Source organism: Spermophilus citellus, assembly GCF_964194105.1.
Source record: "Spermophilus citellus genome assembly, chromosome: 7".
NCBI classification, from domain to species: Eukaryota; Metazoa; Chordata; class Mammalia; order Rodentia; family Sciuridae; genus Spermophilus; species Spermophilus citellus.
In genome coordinates, this window is record NC_138188.1 from 148,454,691 (window position 1) to 148,469,350 (window position 14,660).

Sequence of the window (14,660 nt, forward strand, 5' to 3'; positions counted from 1 at the left end):
GGGAGGAACTTGTGTTCCCGTTTCGGGAGAACGCAACTGCGTTGGTGGACCGGTTTCTTCCCGGACGTGTCCGGGGTATTGGCGGCATTTTCAAAAATAAAGTTTTGTTCCTGCTTGAGTGGCTCGTGATTCTGTGCCCAGCCAGACTGCGGCACAACCTAAATACCTTTTTATTTGTTTATTTGTTTGGAGTAAAAGCTTTCAGTCTTTTGCTAGTAAGTATGTTATTGTTTTTAGATTTTTCATAGATGTCTTTTATTAGATTGAGAAGGTTCTATTTTATGCCTAGTTTGCTGAAAGTGGGATTTTTTTTCCTAAATCACAAATAAGCATTGAAGTTCATCAAAGATATTTTTTCTGCATTTATAGAGACAATCACGTGATTGTTCACTTTTAGTCTATTAATATGATGACATCATTTTTCTAATGTTAAACCAACCTTACATTACTGGGATGAACCCCAATAATTATTGTGTGTTTTTTCCTTTCATGTATTTTAATTGACTATGGATTTTTATATCTATGTTCACAAGGGATATTTATCTGTAATTTTATTTTCATATAATATCATATAATGTCTTTACCTTGTGATAATTATGATAACTTTAAAGTCTTTCATTCTGAGTGTGCTTTTTTCTACTGTTTGCATTTTTTTTGGTATTGAGCCACATTCCCAGCTCTTTTAATATTTTATTTTGAGACATTGTCTCCCTAAGTTGCTTAGGGCCTTGCTAAGTTGCTGAGGCTGGCTTTAACTTGTGATTGATCCTCTTGTTTCATTTAGCCCCTCAGATTGCTAGGATTACAGGCATATGTCACCATGCCCGGCCGACTGGTTACATTTAAAAACTTTTAATAAATATATACTTTAAGCTTTATTTGAGAAGGAAAATGGTGGAAGCGAGCTACACAGTGAGTCTTGATCTCCTCACAACACAGAAAGGAAGTAGTGAAGGAAAAGCAGCATTGGGAGGTGAGTGACAAAATAAATAGCTCTAAGACTTGATATTACATACTCTGAGACCTGGAGAGACTGGAAGGTAGGTCAGAGTAGCAAACAACTGGGAACCTGGACCTGTGGATGAGAAGGGGGAGTGGAAAAGGGGGAGCAGATATTCCCTTAAGCTTACTTACTTAAAAAGGTTGGAAAGACATATGTGATTTAAAATGTTACCTTAACAGAAGGCTCCTCAAAACAGCACAAACAGCTTAAAACCAAATGGTGAAAAGAAAGCTGAGCCAGGGGTCTGCAGCCATCTTGTGGAGCCCTCAGCTGACCAGTCACCCCCTTAAATCAGCACAGTGTCATCCCACGTCCAGACAGATGCAAATTAAACCAAGGGGATGTCGACTTCAGTGGGACCACTTAATTCAGCCAGAAAGAACTTCTAGAAGAACCATGACTAATTGTAAATTGCTGAAATCCTCATCCCCCCATGAACACGGGGAACTAACAGGCTGGTGGGGAGCTGTGTGGAGCAAGTGCATATAACCTTGCTCAGCCTCTAGGACCCAGGCATGGGTGAAAAACCCTGTGCACTGTCTGCTTGCTCACTCATCTCAAGCAACTTTGGCCCTGAACCAAGGAAAGCAGATTGACCAGACTCAACCACTGACACTGTGGGGGAGGCATCAAGGGAAGCCTAGGGACGGTCCCTGGGATCAGAGTGCCATACCAGAGGGAAGCTGCCAGAAAATCCAGTGACATACAGGCCCAGCAGGAAATTGCCAGAGGCTACACAGCAGAAATGGGATGATAACAAAATTAACATGCACAACCTGAACCCTGATTGCAGCTGTCGAGTGACAGGGCATTGTTTGGATACTTGCAGGACCTTGCATCAGACCTAGTAAGTAGAGGGAATCAACATATGCCATTCACAACCTGAAGCAGTGGAAACTAGAGTTCAGGTGAACCATTAGACACCTTTTACTACAGTACCTCAGAGAGTGGTGTCAACCTGGAGAATACTTCTGTACTACAGATTTTCCACCCATGGAAAATCCACAGCTAGAGTTTCTGCACTCACAGACAGTCACCAGGATCTTCACTACCATGAAAAGAATCTAGTAGAGGGGAACAGGTACACAGTGACCCATGGCAAACTCAGGGGCACTTCAGAGCCTGCATCCTAAAGTACTGCACACAAAAGAATCAGCCAACTCACAAACTGCACCCTCCAAGCAATCAGCTGCAGGACCCTGAGTTGAAAAACTAGAAGCTGTTGGTAGGAGGTTCATAGCAACTAGGGAATTGGCTTCTGTGCCCCTGAAAATTGGGAGAGATCCACAGCCAAAGATGTATGATCATCTGCTAAATGTCCAAGCCCCAATGAAATCCAAACCAAGATTCAACAAGAATTTTCTTCACCTTGACATGTTATAGAATAAACAATCTAATGTTAACTTTGATCATGTAAATAACTCCTTAATTTGATAATTGTTAACCCAATAGCAAACATTGTACCTTCAACCCATTTGAATGTATTTCATCTAATGATTTAAAGCATTAATAGGAATCAATCTTCCTATCTTTGTTTTCCTAGGTCTAGTTTATGCCTGATTCTACTGCCTATGCCTCCTCTTTCACTATCTGCTACTACCTCAAATAATACCCATTCCTCTATTTCTCCTTTCTACCTTGGTGTAAATTACCATTGACAGATTCTCTCCCACCCCCTCGTTTGCCTAATCTTTCTTCCTTTTTTCTTTTTTCTCACTTAAAGGTAATAGTAAGTTTATGAAACTAAACAAATAATTTTTGGACCTATTCCAGAACTTTACTAAAGGTTTATACCTGAATTTGAGAAACTGAAGAGAAAAATTGCACCAAAATTTTGTTTTTATAAGGTTGAATAGAATAAGGGGTAGCTCAGCAGTGATTATAGTAAATAGGGTTCAGTGGCATCTCTTAAAGTAGTAATGATGTTGGGATCAACAGAGGTCAAATACTGAATTAAAATATCATTAACTGGATATTCACCCAACCCCAGGGCTCTTGAGAAAAAGAAGCTCACAAAGTAGTCCTTCACTGAAAAGAAGAAGTCAGAACTATACTAATAGATGGGTAGAGATACAAACAATATGAAAAAGCAAGGGAGCAAACCATCCTAAACAACCCAAATGCTTCAACAACTAACTTCATTGACGCCATAGTGGAGGAAATGTCAGAGAAGAAATTCAGAAAGTTTATAGTTAAACTATTACATGAGCTAAAAGATAATGTGAGGTGTGAAATCAGAAAGAAAATACAGAAAGTGAACCATCAGGACTTCTTGCGGCTACCATCTTGCTTGTGTGGAAGCCCGTGGCTCCGTGGGAGCCCCTGAGCGGTTTGGCAGACTGTGTGGCCTTCACCATGCTGTCATCTTCACTGCGGGTGGCAGTGGTATGCTGCAGTAACCAGAATCTGAGCATGGAGGTGCACAACATCCTCAGCAAGCAGGGATTCAGCATCAGGTCCTTCAGATCAGGAACTCATGTGAAGCTCCTAGGACCAGCACCTGACGAGCCCAATGTCTATGATTGCAAAACTACATATGACCGGATGTACAATGATCTTCTCAGGAAAGACAAAGAACTCTATACGCAGAATGGCATTTTGCACATGTTGGACAGAAATAAGAGAATTGAGCCTTGTCAGAAAGGTTCCAGAACTGCAAGGACCTGTTTGACCTGATCCTCACCTGTGAAGAGAGTCTAGACCAGGTGGTGGAAGATCTGAACTCCAGAGAGCAGGAGACCTGCCACCCAGTGCACGTGGTCCATGTGGACATCCACGACAACCATGAGGAGGCCACCCTGGGAGCCTTCTTCATCTGTGAGCTCTGCCAGTGTATCCAGCACATGGAGGACATGGAGAATGAGATTGGTGAGCTGCTGCAGGAGTTCCAGGAGAGGAACAGCAGGGCCTTCCTGCACAGTCTGCTTCCACTGAGCTCCACCTCCTTCATGCTCCACCTCCCAAAATGTCTTTACTCTGAAGCATTCTTGGTGGACAGTGTATGGACTGTACATATAGGATGAAAAGGTACACAGAACGGCCAGATTAAAGATCATTACCAAAAGAAAATGTCAGTTACCGTCCACTGCCCTAGGGTGTGCCTGATGCTCTGCCTTGCCGTCTTCTCCCCCCAATTGCTGGAGTTGTACAAATATCTGAATAAAGCAACGAGCTGTATCTTAAAGAAAAGAACCTGGAATTACCCAATAAATAGGTTCTGCTAGTTGTCCAAAAAAAAAAAAAAAGAAAAGAAAAGAAAAGAAAAAGATCACTTCAATAAAGAGAAAGAGGTTCTGAAAAAGAACCAAGAAGAAATTCTTGAAATAAAGGAATCAAAAACCAAATTAAAAATTCAATAAAAAGCACCACAAATAGATGAGACCACTTTAAAGACAGATTTTCAGGCCTCAAGATAAAGTACATAATATTGAAAATAAAGTTGACCATAGAGAACTGATGTTAAGAGACCATGAACAAAATATTCAAGAAATCTGAGATAACAGGTTAGATGAAGAATCTGAAATGCAAACTAAAGGAATGCACAATCTTTTCAATGAAATAATATCAGAAAATTTTCCAAGCCTTAAGAATGAAATGGAAATTCAAATACAGAAAGCATACAGGACTCCAAATATATAACATCACAACAGATCCACTCCAAGATACATTATTATGAAAATTCCTAACACAGAATAAGGATAGAATTTTAAAAACTGCAGGAGAAAAACAACTGATCACATTTAGAGTTAAACCAATTCAGATTTCAGCTGATTTCTCAAACCAGATGCTTAAATTTAAGAGGACTTGCAATAATATATAGCAAGCTCAGAAAGAAAATGAATGCCAACCAAAAATACTATAGCCACTAAAAATAAGCTTCAAAATTAAAGATGAAATGCAAACATTTCATAATAAACAAAAGCTAAAAGAATTCATCACTAGAAAGCCTGCACTATAAAACATACTTGAAAAATATTTCATGAAGTAGAAATGAAAAGTAAAAAAATTAAAAACAGCACAGAGAAGAATTATACTGGAAGAATGGTCAATCAAAGGAGAATCAAATCCAATTTAAACACTATTAAAAATGGCATGAAATAAAAATTATCTCTCAATAATAACATTGAATATAAATGGTCTGAACTCTTCAATCAAAAGACACAGGTTGGTAGATTGGATTAAAAACAAGACCCAACAATATGTTGTCTGCAAAAGACTCACTTCACAGGGTGAATGCGAAAAAATAGACCATTCACATGGATCTTGTAAACAAGCGGGGGTTACTATTCTTATATCAGATAATGTGGAGGTCAAGTTAAAATTAATCAGAAGAGACAAAGAAGGTAATATTGCTTAAGGGAATCATACATCAACAAGATATAATGATCACAAATTGTTATGTCCCAAACAATGGAGCATCTATGTACATTAAACAAACCCTTCTCATTATTAAGAATCAAATAGTCTACATTATAATAATACTGAGTAGGTGACTTTATCACACCTCTCTCATCACTGGATAGATCATCCAAACAAAAATTAAGTAAAGATTCCACAGAACTAAAAAATACAATTAATAATTTGGACCTAACAGACATCTATAGAATATTTCATCCATCGGAGACTGAATACACTTTCTTCTTAGCAGCACATGGAACATTTTATAAAATAGACCATATTTTAGGTCAAAAAGCAAATCTTATCAAATACAAAAAATAGAGGTAAATCTTGCATTCTATAAGACCATAAAAGAATGAAATTAGAAATCAACAATAAGATAAAAAATAGAAACCACTCTAATACCTAGATATTAAATAACACACTTTTGGATGATAAATGGATAGCAGAAGAAAACAGGAGAGAAATAAAATAAATACTTAAAAGTAAATGATAATAGTCATACAACATATCAAAATCTCTGGGACAGTATGAAGACAGTTGTAAGAGAAAATTCATAGCACAGAGCTTGTACATTAAAAGAATAGAAAGATACCAAGTAAATAATCTAACATTACATTTCAAGGCCTCAGAAGAAGAACAAACCAACACCAAAATAAGTGGAAGAGAGGAAATAATTAAGATCAGAGCCAAAAATCAATAAACTTGAGATTTAAAAAATATAAAATATCAACAAAACTAAGAGTCAGGTTTTGAAAGGTTAAACCAAATTGATAGACTCTTAGCCAAACTAACCAAAAGAACAAGGCCTCAAATTTTCAAAATCTGAGATGAAAAAGGAAATGACACCAGAGATACAACTGAAATCTGGAGGATCATCAAAAATTATTTTGAAAATTTATAATCCAATAAGCTAGAAAAATTAGAAGATATGGAGAAATTCCTAAATACATATATCTACAAAAATGGAACCAGGAGGATATGGAAAACCAAACCAGATCAATTTTAAGTAATAAAACTGAATCAGCTATTGAAAGCCTTCCAACAAAAAAAGTCCTGGCCCAAATGGATTCTACCAAACCTTTAAAGAAGAACTAACACCAATTCTTTTCAAATTATTCCATAAAATACAACAGGAAGGAATTCTCAAACTCATTCTAGAAAGCCAATATTATCTTGCTACCAAAACCAGACAAAGACACATCGAGGAAGAAAATACAGACCAATATCCTTGATAAATACAGACGCAAAAATTCTTAATAATATATTTTCAAACTGTATACAAAAACGCGTTAGAAAGATAGTGTAGCACTATCAAGTGGGTTTCATCTCAGGGATGCAAGGTTGGTTTAACATACGGAAGTCAATAAATGTTATTCACCACATAAATAGACTTAAAGACAAGAATCACCTGATTATCTCAATAGATGCAGAAAAGGTATTTGACAAAGTACAGCACCTATTCATGTTTAAAACATTAGAAAAACTAGGGATAGAAAGAATTTAACTCAACATTATAAAGCCTATACATGACAAATGGAAGTCCAACATTGTTCTGAATGGATAAAAACTGAAAGTATGTCCTCTAAAAGTAGGAACAAGACAAGGATGCCCACTTTACCACTCTTATTCAACATGGTCCTCAAAACTCTAGCCAGAGCAAATAGGCTAGAGAAGGAAATCAAAGGGATATAAATAGGAAAAGAAGAGCACAAATTATCTCTATTTGTCAACGACATAGTCTTGAATTTAGAAGACACCCTCCCCCCAAAAAACTCCACCAGAAGACTTCTAGAACTGATAAGCAAATTAAGCAAAGTAGCACAATACAAATCAACACCCATAAATCAATCACATTTCTATATTCCAATGATGAATCTGCTGAAAAAGAAATTAGGAAAACTATTGCATTCACAATAGCCTCAAAAAATAAAAATACTCAAGAATCAATCTAACAAAAGAGGTAAAGGATCCCCACAATTAAAACTATAAAAAACTAAAGAAAGAAATTGAAGAAGACCATAGAAGACAGAAAGAGTCTCATGCTCTTGGATAGGCAGAATTAATATTGTCAAAATGGCCATACTACCAAAAGTGTTATAAGGATTTAATATAATTATTAATAAAATTCCAGTGAAGTTCTTTTAGAACTAGAAAAAACAATCATGGAATTCATTTGGAAAAACAAGAGACCCAGAATAGCCAAAGCAATCGGTAGCAAGAAGAATGAAGCATTAGGCATCACAATACCAGACCTTAAACTATCCTACAGAGCCATAGTAAAAAAAAAAAAAAAAAGAGGAATGGTATTGGCGCCAAACAGCATGAAGATCAATGGAATAGAGTAGAAGAAGCAGAGACATGACTAACTTAAATACAGCTATCTGCTACTGGAAAAAGTTGCAAAAACATACATTGGGGAAAATATGGCCTTATAAAAAAATGATGCTGGAAAAACTGGAAATCCCTGTGTGGTAGAATGAAATTTAACCACTGTCTCTCACCCCACACAAAACTCAAAGTGGATCGAGGACCTAGGTATTAGACCAGAAACCTTGTACCTGTTACAAGAAAATGTAGGCCAACACTCCAACATGTCAGCTTAGGAACTGACTTCCTCAACAAGACTCCAAAAGTGTAAGAAGTAAAATAATAATAAAAAATCAATAAGTAGGATGACATCAAATTAAAAAGCTTCTTCATAGCAAAGAAAACAATTAAGAGCATTAAGAGAGAACCAACAGAATGGGAAAAAAGTCTTTGCCACCTGTTCCCCAGATAGGGCATTAATGATCAGGATACACAAAGAACTCAAAAATAATTAACACCAAACAACAACAACAACAACAACAACAACAACAACAACAAATATCCTAATGAATACATGGGCAAAGGAACTAAACAGATACTTCTCAAAAGAAGAAATATGAATGGTTGAGAAATATATATATATATATGTTCAACATCTCTAGCAATTAGAGAAATGAAAATTAAAAGTACACTAAGATTCCATTTCACTCCAGACAGAATGGCAATTATCAATAATACAAGTAACAATAAATGTGGGCAAGGATGAGGGGAACAAGATTCACTCATACATTGCTGGTGGGACTGCAAATCAGCGCAACCCCTCTGGAAAGCAGAATGTAGATTCCTTAGAAAATTTGGATTGAAACCACCAATTGACCCAATTATCCCAATCCTCAGTTTATACCCAAAGGACTTCAATTCAGCAAACTACAGTGATGCAGTCACATCAATGTTTATAGCAGCTCAGTTCACCATAGCCAAGCTATGGAACAAACCTAGATGCCCTACAACAGATGACTGAATAAAGAAAATGTGAGACATATGTACAATGCAATATTACTCAGCCATAAAAGAAGAATGAAATTATGTCATTTTCCAGGAAATGGATGGAACTGAGGAATATAATGCTAAGTGAAATAAGCCAGTCCCCCCAAAAAACAAAGGCCAAATATTCTCTCTTATATGTGGATGCTAACCCACAAAAAGGGAGGGGAGAAAGGGAAAGACTAGAAGTTCATTGGATTAGATGAAGAGGAATGAAGGGAAGGGAGGAGGAACGGGAATGAGAAAGACAGTAGAATGAATTGGACACTACTTTCCTATGCTTATATATGAATACATGACCAGTGTAACTCCACATCATGTATAACCACAAGAATGGGATCCTAATTAGAGTAAGTTATGCTCCAAGTATGTATAATATGTCAAAGTGCACTCTATTGTTATGTGTATCTAAAAATAACAAATAAAAAAGGAAAAAATAAACACGATAAGGAGGAGGGATAAAAAAATAGAAGACAGATTATAGAATAGAGGAAGGGGAAAAAAGGGAAGGGAGGAGAGATGGGATAGGGAAAATTGATGGAATGATCTGACCTAACTTTCTTATGTATATAAATGAATATACCACAGTGAATCTCACCATCACAAACATCCATAAGACACTAATTAAAATTATATATAAGTAAATAGCAGAAAGATCTATAGAACAGAGAAAAGGGAACAGGGGGTAGAGGAATGGAGGGAAAGGAAGAAAATTCTGAGGACACACACACACACATATATATTAGAACAAATTATATTCCATGCGTTTATAATTATGTCAAAATGAATCCTTTTGTCATGTGTAACTAAAAAGACCAATAAAATATTATTTTTTTTCCATAAAAGGTCTCTTTCTACATATATCAACCATAAAACTATCTTATGGGGTTCTGGTTTTGGGTAGAATCAAACAAGCACACCATCTCTGCATGTACATTGAATATATCTGCAAAACCTAAACAGAATGCATAGAGCAGCCATCTGAGGACACCGGAAAGTCCACAGTACCAGGAAGATTGGGAATAAGACCAGTATTCAAAACTTCTCTGAAATGACAAGTCAGTTTGACATTTTTTTTCTTTTCTTTCTTTTAGTGTAGCTACCCTTGATCTGGATTTAAGGTTGCATGATACTCAAATCCTGGACATGGACATCGGTATGGGTAGGAATCAAAGTGCAGGTCACTGAGGCAGGAGAGCCTTCCTCTTCATTTAGAGGAATTTGATGTGATTCAATGTGAATGCTTGTTGCTGTTTCTCTCTGTCCTCCCACCAGTTGGCCCCAGGTATGGTGCAGTGACTAGAAGGGTATGCCAGGGCAGGGTAAACCAAGTCCCAGCTCTGTCCAGAAGACTCAAAGGGGACCTATGGGTACCAAAAAGGGAAGAACTTAGGGAAGTAACCTCTGAAAGTTCTCAGGTTCACTTCTCAGCCACCCATGCATGAATCTGATCCTGAACAGTACAGCAAACACTTTGAGACCGGAACTAAGGAACAGATAGGTCATCACCTGAGTTTGATACTGGATACACTTGAGACACATCTGAAGGGCACTACAAATGCTTCAAAAAACTGATATTTAAACCACAACCCAGGAAAGTCAAGTTGGAATTTGTGAACTGAACACAAATCTGTGGGTTAGTTGCTACAATGAGACATAAAGTTAACATTCTCTATAGATTCAAATGAGACCAGAGTCTCATAAAACATTATTGAATGTCTGGGATACAATGTGTAATTACTTGACAATCCAAGAATCAGGAGAATTTCAGCTCACACAGGAATAGATAATCAATAAAATCCAATGCTGAGATGAAATTGTTAAAATTATGTGATAAAGTCTTCAAAGGCAGTAAAGGTGAATACTCTTGAAGTGATTTTAATGGTAGGAAATTTCAGCAAATTCAGAAGATATAAAAAAGATCCAAGAAGAAAATTTCATGCTATAAAATACAGTAATCAAAATAGATACCCCATCAGTTGGTTCCAACAGTAGAGTAAAAATTGGAGAAGGGAGAGTCAGTGAATTCTAAGAATAGGAATTAAAAAACAATGAGAAAAAAAGGTTAAAAAGAAAGTGAACAGAGCCTTGGGAATCTGTGGATTAATCCTCAATCATCTAATTTTATATCATGAGAGTCCCAGAAGGAGAAGAAATATTGAGGTGCAAAAATGCTGGATAAAAAATATTTTTTAAGTCTGCAAATTTGGCAAAATATTTATATAGATCCTACAAATTCATGCAAGTCAGGGAAACCTACACAGGATAAACTCAAAGAAACATATGCCCAGAGCTATGAATGGGTTTGAATGGGTGCCTTAAATCCTAGATGTTGAAAGTTTGGTTGCTGGGGGATAAGGCCTAATGAGAGGTGATTGGGTGTGAGGGCTCTGCCTCATGAATGGATTATGTCATTACCTTGAGAGTGGGCTAGCCATGTGACAGTGCCTTTGTTATAATAGCAAGGTCAGCCCTTGCTTGCTTTCTTACACTCTGCTGCTCCTCTGCCTTCATCACGAGATGACACAGCATGAAGGCCCTCACTCGATGCTGACATCTTTATTGTGTTTTATTGGTACATTATAGTTTTACATAATAGTGGGGTTCATTGTAGCATGTTCATACCTGCACATCTTACAATTTTGTCTGTTTCATTCCCTTCTAACCTGTTCCTCTTTCCTTCCTCTTCTCCCCTGATTCCCTTCCTCTTGGTCTAGGGATCTCTCTTCTATTTTTAGGAGTTTTGTTTTCTTTCCTTTTTTTCTCTCTAGCTTCCACATATGAGAGAAAACAGTACCATGGCTGGATAATTTCACTTAGCATAATGTTCTCCATTTCCATCAATTTTCTTGAAAATGACATAATTTTGTTCTATGGCTGAATAAAACTCCACTATGTGTATGTGTGTGTGTGTGTGTGTGTGTGTGTGTGTGTGTATATATATATATATATATATATACACACACACACACCTTTTCTTAATTCAGTCATCAGTTGGTGGACATATAGATTGATTCCATAACTTGTTGATTGTGAATTGTGCTGCTATAAACACTGGTTTGCATGTATTATTCTTTTTTCTAATTTATTAAATTTGTTATATATGACAGCAGACTGCATTTCAATTCATATTACACAAATAGAATACAATTTTTCATGTCTCTGGTTGTACACAAAGTAGAGTCACATCATTTGTTTCTTCAAACATGTACTTAGGGTAATGATGTCCAGCTCATTCCACTGTCTTTCCTTCCCCCATGCCCCTCTTGCATGTATCATTCTAATCTCTTGATTCTTTCAGATAGATACTTTGGAGTGGTGTGGCTAGGACATATGGTGGTTCCATTCCTAGTGTTTTGAGGAACCTCCATACTGATCTCCATAGTAGCTGTTGTAATTTACAATTGTACCTAGAGTGTGTAGGTGTTCTTCCCCCCGCCTCCTCACAAACTATCATTATTACTTGTATTCTTGATGAATGCTACTCTAACTGGAGTGTGATGAAATCTCAGTGTAGTTTTGATTTGATGCTGATATCTTGATCATAGGTCTTCTATCTTCCAGAACTAGGAGCCAAATGAACTTCTATTGTATGCATAAATTGTACAGCTCTGGTTGCTATGGTCTGGATGTTGCTTGTCCCCCCAAAGGCTCATGTGTTGGAGGTTTAGTTCTCTGTGTGGTGGTAGGAGAAGGTGGACCTTTGAAACTTGGAGCTTAGTGAGAGGTCTTTAGGGTTACTGAGGGCATACCTTTGACAGGGATTAAGGTATTTCTCATTGGACTCTTGTTAGTTCTTGAAAAAATAAAACAGAGGAAAAAACAAACAAACAAAAATGTCTAAGTCTGGTCCCATCCAATTTCTCTCTGCTTTCTTATTTAGCAATGTGATTTCTTCCTCTCACATGTGCTCCGGCCATTGTGACCCCATCTGCCATTTGCCATGTGGCCCTTGCCAGAACCAGCATTATGGTACTTGGACTTTTAACCTACAAAGCTAAGCTAAATAAACCTCTTTTTCTTCAGGTTTATCCAGCTTCAGGTGTTTCAATATAGTAAGGAAAGGTGGACTAATACAGCGATATTCTGTTACAGCAACACAAACAGACTAAAACACCTAGATACTTCACAAACAAACTGTTGAAAACTACAGACAAAGAAAAAAGTCTGGCAAGCAACTAAAGAAACACAACTCATTATTCATAAAGGAACTATGACTCTAATGACTGCACATTCCTCATAGAAACCATGGAGGTCAGAAGAAAGTGGCACAATATTTTTAAAGCACAGAAAGCAAAGAAATGTTAACCTATAATTCTATTTCCAGTGAAAACATCCTTCAAAAAGTGAAGGTAAAATGAAGACCTCATCTGAAGCAAAACTAAAATGACTCATTGCCAATAGAACTGCTCAAAAAGAATGGCTAAAGGAACCTTTTTAGACAGAGGGAAATAATATCAGAAGGAAACTTGGAACATCAGGCCTAAATAATATCTTTTCACTTCCTGATATAAAGGGTTAGAAAATTGGTGCACTTGGCCCCTTTTTTCTCTGATCCTCTTATTCTGCTAGTGCCTGTTTTTTCTTAGCTATACTCTTTTTTTTTGGGGGTGGTGAGTGGGTTGGGAGGATGTTTGGAATTGAGTGCAGAGCTTCAAGCACTCCGGGCAGGAGCTCTGCCACTGAGTTACACGTCCAGCCCCCAGTTATACTCTTATTTACAATTTCAATGTTTAAAAGTTTGCAAATTGTTCTGTTTTACTTCTATATTTTAATCATTTCAATGCAAACCAGCAAGGCTTTTGTGCCATGGATTCCTTCTTTCTTAAGCTCTTTGATTGTAGCACTTTATGAGAATGCACACACAAGTAGCTTTTTATTCTTTTTTGGCTCACAAGTTTTGGGGTCTAAATGTTGCTCTGAAGAAGTAGGAGGCTACTCTGATTTTCTTCTTGCATAAGTGAATTGCTTTCTGTGACTGAATGCTCATATAATTTCACTTTTATTCTTAAAAGTAAGCAGCCTCACCCGAATACATCATGTTGATTACTGGAACAAATTGCTTTCTCCCAGAACACTGTGTGCCCTTTTGCTCATCAAATTCAGATCTCTCTTCATTTCAAAATTATTTTTTATTTAATTTTCAAATACTATTTTTTGATTGATTTGTTTGACTCCCTTGTTTAATCAAGTGTAGGTCACCTTGGTCTCTATTCTCTTTCTTATTACCTTTTTGTTGTTGTTTTTTACCATTTAAATTTTTAGTTTTTTTTTTCTTTTCTGTCCTAGGGATGGAAACTAGGGCCTTGTGCATGTTAAGCAAGTGCTCTACCACTGAGATACTCTCCCTGCCCAATTTTCAGATATTAATAAGCTTATCTTCCCTGTTTCTAATTCACTTTTTAAAAATTCTTTTTAATATTTATTTTTTAGAAGTAGTTGGACACAATACCTTTATTTATTTATTTTTATTCGGTGCTGAGGATCGAAGCCAGGGCCTCGCATGTGCTAGACAAGTGCTCTACCACCGAGCCACAATCCAAGCCCCCCAAATTCACTTTTAGGAAATAGTATTGTATCATTTTTATGTTTCTGTATTACATTTATGTCTATGGTGATAAGTTTGGTTTCTTTTGTAAATTCTACTGGCTCACTTTCACTCTCTTTGTCTCCTCTTTAATTTTATATCTCTTCTCAAAAAATGCTCCATCCCAGATATTTCTTTTCCCTCGTTCATTTCTTGAGTGTGTAGTGCATTAAGTTTTCCCTCTGCTTCCTGTCATAATTGTTACGCGTATTCTTTTAAAGTTGTTCCCTTTGTTTAAAACCGTTGTACATGTGATAAATCATATATTCTATAACACCATGGCAACGCCTGCTACTTGGAAAGTCTTTATGCAACATT

General features: G+C 36.8%; 1 pseudogene across 1 annotated transcript; it reads left to right on the forward strand.

Moving 5' to 3' along the window:
• The first annotated feature begins 3,358 nt into the window (after window positions 1–3,358).
• LOC308653420 (RNA polymerase II subunit A C-terminal domain phosphatase SSU72-like) lies at window positions 3,359–3,937 on the forward strand (annotated as a pseudogene). The gene has a single exon. The product of its transcript is annotated as an RNA polymerase II subunit A C-terminal domain phosphatase SSU72-like (transcript).
• Window positions 3,938–14,660: the final 10,723 nt, after the last annotated feature.